Source organism: Triturus cristatus, chromosome 3_2 (assembly GCF_964204655.1).
Source record: "Triturus cristatus chromosome 3_2, aTriCri1.1, whole genome shotgun sequence".
In the NCBI taxonomy this organism is placed as follows: domain Eukaryota; kingdom Metazoa; phylum Chordata; class Amphibia; order Caudata; family Salamandridae; genus Triturus; species Triturus cristatus.
This window is the reverse complement of record NC_140584.1, coordinates 1,072,671,440-1,072,677,439: the sequence shown is the minus strand read 5'-3', so window position 1 is coordinate 1,072,677,439 and position 6,000 is coordinate 1,072,671,440.

The window sequence follows — 6,000 nt, the reverse complement described above, 5'->3', positions numbered from 1 at the left end:
CATTTCATTCTTACACTGAAGAGGAAACACCAGATGAATCCAGTCCATATGGGGACATTGAAATTCCGCTCACCTACCAGCAGCACATAAACTGGGTTAAAGGCGCCCTTCCCCATACAAAAGACAAAGTAAGACTAGGTTCACCCGGAAGAGATGGAGCCACTTGGCCAGTCCTAGCGGCTTATACATCACATCCCGAGATTGATACAATGCCAGTAGCAGACCTACGTCCACTTTATAAAGAAATAATAAAACTTTACAGAAACCTGACACAGTTCATAATGAGAACACTCACACTTCAGCCAACAAGAGCTACACAATCACTACAAATTCAGGGTTATACAACTAAAATTACACCACAAACGCTCTACACAGGGTAAAGTGCCCACTAAACGTGAGCAAATGCCATTCTGGATAGCTAAAAAAATAACACAGCTAGAGGCAGTATTTCCACACACAAGCCAATAAGGATAGCTCCCCAGATACAGGATTGTACCACTTGGGATACAGTTTTCGCTGCCATATATACCAGAACTCATGGTATCCCGTCATTAGCAGTAATACCAGACATATTAAGACAAATACAAACTGAGTATGGAGCAGAACCTGCTCTGATCTTATGGATGAAATTACTAGGTATCAGCTATAATATTAGCAAATATAAAAGGGGATGCAGCAGCAGTGGCAATACGCCAACGCCTGAGGGATTTCACTCCTTCACAACAGGAATGTGAATTACCTAAAATGATCACAGACACCTATGCTGAATTAGGTAGAGATAGTTTGGGAGCTAGAGCAACAAAACCTCAACTCATGGGTGGTCCTGAAAAGGATAACACCAATCAAGCACCTGATTCTTTCAAGAAGAAATGGCATAATACCAATAAAAAACAAAAGAATATATCTCAATCCAGGAGTGGGTCTCCTCAACAGGAACCCTCCGAAAGAAAAAACAACCTTAGGAATAGGGATAACATTAAAAAACCTGACAGGTATCAGGATACTGATACACGTTCCTCTTGTTCCTTTCCTCTTGTTCCTTTCAGGGTTCACCATGAAACTCAGAGAGAGAAGGACAGTCAGAACACAGGCAAGAAGAGCGTACAAAGTCCAGAGACATGCCACGCACTTCAAGCTATCCTTCTAAAAAAGAAGACAAGCCAAACTCTAAACCTCAATTTAAAGAGAAGAAAGTAGCAGGTCTCAAAGTTACACATGCTCAGAATTCTGAGGACTCAACTTCTGAATGGGGAATGGGCTCTGAAAATGCTAGACAGCACAGCAGAAGTAACAATAGCTCACAGGAACCTTATGGAATTTCAGGTGACAGCGGAGTTGAAAGAGCATTTAACGGTGGAAACACCTGATACGAGGGTAAGTGTCCCACATAGGTTACATGAAATAACACTCCAAATGGAGGGGGACAAACCTAGAAAAGTTAAAGGTCTCTTTTGGGAGAACTTGACTTATGGCTATGACATCCTTTTATCTGAAAAAGATTGGTCCAAAGGTAGAAACAGTAATTTTACTAGCTTTCCCTGACCACGTTCCAAATTACTTAAAACATACATATGCGCGGGAGTGGGCGGTAGCCCTTGCTCCAGCACTTATTTGCAACTATGTTGGGTGGGATGCTGAGTCACCACACCATGCTATCCCAGTAAAAACTACTCCACCTCCACAGAGACAGTACCCAATAAAACAAGAAGCGAAAAAACAGGTCAAGGAGATCTTAGATCAACTTGAATACCAGGGTGTAATAGAAAATTGTACCTCCCCAATGAATAATCCTTTGCTTCCCGTAATGAAACCTGATAATTCATACCATCTAGTTTTAGATTACAGACATCTGACCACATGCACTAAAACATTTGCACTACAGAATGCACATAGTGCCTCATTAATGAATAACATTGTACGTAAAAAATACAAAACAACACTCGATAGCTCAAATTGATTTTTCTGCCAAAATATACCACCTGAAAGCAGGTATCTAACACCATTTTCTGCACTAGGTTGCAGGATCAATTTTGTTGGCTCCCCCATGGGTATAGAATAGCCCTGGGTTGTTTTCCTCTAGTGTAACAGAATTACTTCAGAATTTGAATGAAGAGGTATTGTCGTATGTAGATGATATTTATCTGATGAATGATGATTTACGGGATCACTTGACCAGGGTGAGCACCATCATTTTGGGGATTGCCTCCGGAGGCTACAAATTCAACTTTAAAAAATCGAAAATAGCCCACCTCAATGTCCTATTTTGGAGATACGAGCTATCAAGTGAAGGAAAAAGCCTGGCAGCTAACTTTTTAGAAAAGTGTGCGCTGCTCCAACCTCCTAAATGTTTGAAGAACTTACAATCCATATTGGGATTTTTAAATTTTGGCAGAACATATATTTTGGTTTACGCAGAAAGAGTAAAACTTTTCTACAACCTAATAAGATCTGATTTCTCAGTTAAGCATTGGACACAGGAACACACAGATATCATTCATTCCCTACAAGCAGACATGATAGCTTCAAAACACTTGCAGACACGCATAAACGTATGCAATCTGGTGATCCGTGGTATAGCGGGTCAATCTGGGTACGCTAACCTAACCTTCAATTAAGGCAAAACAGTACCCATAGCTTACAAATCACATTTGTACACAAACGCTGAAATGCACTTTGCTTCTATAGAGAAAATACTGACAGCAGTACAGACCACTGTAGTAAGAGAAAGAGCACTGGCTCAGGGGAAACGAATAATTGTCATAACTCTGGTACCATCCTTAGAGGCTGCTACAAAGTCAAGCGTTCCTAATGCTAAAGCCTTACATCCAAGATGGATACAATGGGCTAATTCTCTCACTGCAACGGATGTAGAATACAGATATAACCCAAGGCTAAAAATACAAGCGTTTCTGCAATATGAACAAGAATATCCTCTCCCAAATGAAATAGTGCCTTTAGATCAGTATGAATATATCATTTACACTGATGGATCTGCTCAGCCAGCCATAGGAAGTAAACAGCAATACAGCGCTGCTTGTGCGATTGTAAAAGGTTGTATGCGGGATGGCAAGTTCCATCCCAGCGATACGAAGACACAGTCTCTAGGAGACTGCACGGCTCAGCTGGAAGAACAAAAAACACTATTAATGGCACTAATAAATACAGATTGTGAATTCCCCACACTGATTGTGTGCGATTCTTTTTATTGTCTCCAGTCATACAACAAATACCTTCACTACTGGGGTCAGAGACTCAAAAGGTGGCACAACTAAGCACAAAATGCTTTGGGAATAGGTAGCTGACTTGAAAAACAGACTACCAAGAGCTCACGTGATACACACATTAATCATCAACGTAATGGTGTTCACGTTGATGGGAATTCATTGGCCGATGAGGCTGCAAAGGGGGCAGTACAAACTGCTGCCGTAGCTGCAATCACTCGTTCAAAAATGAGAAAAGACGGACAGGAATTGGTAGCTGTCATTGCCTCATGCAAAAACAGCCCAGCCTTACCGAAAGGTTTTCCACTCAAATACTCCTACTAGTTAGATACAAACAACATTCTGCATGCTCAGATTCCTGAAGTGCGGAATAGAGTAATACCAAACATGGATCGCAGATTAGGTTTAATATTAGCTGCACACGAGGGTCTTGGATCTGCACATGCAGGGATTACCCCAACAGTTTCTTTATTGAAACAATGCTATTGGTGGCCAGGTTTTATTAAACAGAAGAAGAATTTGTCTTAAAATGTGACATCTGTCAGCAGATGAAGGGTTCCACCCTAGCACGTCCAGCGCAGACACCTATAGTAATATCAGACAGACCACTAGCATGTGTCTATCTGGACCACTGTGGCCCACTACATTCAGATGGGGCCTACAGGTATATCTTGGTGGCAGTGAATTCATGCTCAGGATTCCTATGGGTATGGCCTCAGCGCTCAGCTTATGCACAAACTGTTATAAAAGATTTGCAAGCCTTCATAGGGACATACACAGTTGGCACATTACATTCTGACCATGGCCTCGGATTTTGCTCGAGGGCTTACAAGGAAGCCATCGAAGGTTTGGATGTAGCATTGTGGTACTCCTCTCCGTACCATCCCGAGGAAAATTTGGTTGTGGAGAAAAAAAACTGGGACTTATAGCAGTCTTTAACAGCAAGAGTATTAGGTTCAGGTGGTAGTTGGGTCAATCACCTATATAGGGTACAGCGTGTCCTCAATAACATGCCAAGAAGTTCTCTAGGGGGTGTAACTCCTTATGAAGTCCTATTTAGGATGAGAATGTGGGTACCTGATCTCGATTGTGAAGGCACAGTGGCGGATAAAAAACCATTTGACATCAATAAATGTTTGGCTGTTTTACAGGATTTGAATGAATGCAGAGCACTACTAAGCAACGTGCAAGTAAAACGGACCGCAACTGGGGAAGTCAAATCAGTCACGGGAAGACCTGTCTGGGTCCCAAAAGTCTGGGATCTGGTCAGAGAAAAGATCGAGGACAAGAAAGAATTTGGGCAATACTATAGAAAGCCTGTACCAGTCCTGGCTGTCAAATGAACAATAACAGTACTTCTTCCGCCTCTTGCTGGAAAAAAAGAAAAGAGATTCATCTCCATTGATCTGATCAAACCACACTATGTGTCCGATACTGAATAGTAGGCCTCATTGGCTCCTGGGTAACCAACCCACTCCTCTCGCTACCATACAGGAAGTTCAGATAGAAAGACTCATAATGTTCGAAGAGTCATTAATTCGAAGTGAAGGAATTTCCAACAATGAAATGGAACTCGTTCCTCTGGAAAGAGAGCTTTAAACGACAAATGAAAGACAAATATCAATTCGACCTACCACCGATGTCTAGATCAATATGCCTCAACTAGGGGTGGGCGGAGATTTGCGAAATTGCGTTACGCAAATCTCCGCGAAACGGTAAAAAATCTCCGCAAACACGCAGAAATTCCGCGAACACGCGGAATTGCTTGTTCGCGATGCTTTTTTCCTCTTCACAATTGCTGTTTGCGTGCTCGGGGAGAAATATCTCGCGAACACGCATTTTGAGAACGCGAACAAGCAAAAATTTCGCGAAATCGCGGAAAGCAGACTTTTGAGCAATTTCGTGTTCTCCGCGGAACGCGAAATTACGCAAATTCCGCGAGCGGAACGGAATTTACCGCCCAGGCCTAGCCTCAACAAGAGACACCTACCAGTTCAACAGCACCTGCTGAGCTACCAAAGATTGATCGAACTGCATATGGCTGCTTCATTGATTTTGATACCTTCTCTCTTGATCTTAGCAAACCTTAGACAACGCCAGCTCCACTTTCCCGTATGCAACAAATTTATGATTTCTACAATTACCTGAAAAAGACTTACTTAGTATCACCTTGTCTCCAGCTCTGGATAATATCTGGAATATTGTTTTTTTCAGTTTTAGATTGGCCTAGTGACTGTCTTTTGCTCACTATTGAATGGAAATTATCGCCCAGAATGCTCTGCAGTATCCAATGTGAACTTAGTCTTGAAACCTCATACATCATCTCATCATGAAAAAAGAGACTTGTTTTCCGTGAACAATACAGCTGTTCCAATTCCTAATGGAATAGTTTGGGACAAGGTTGATTATGATGTATTTGGCCCTACTGAACTTTTAAAAATACCACATTTATTTAAAATATCTCTAAATTTTATCATTACCTCCAGTACATTTTCCGATGATTGGGACTTTGAAACTTTAAATAATATGTTGTCTGAAGTGGAAAAATCTGCTGTATTTTCAAATAATGAAATGTTAGAAAACACATATGACTTTGATAGTATGTATTGTTACAATCAATATGGGCATCACTTTTTACACAAATTGAGTATCCCTCATAATGTTTTCACATACCACAAATGGGAACATTGCCCGATACCACCAAAAGGTAGTTCGAAAACGTTTGCACAGAAATGTTCATATGTTTCAGGGTTTAACACTTCTGACCCAACCTCATTTT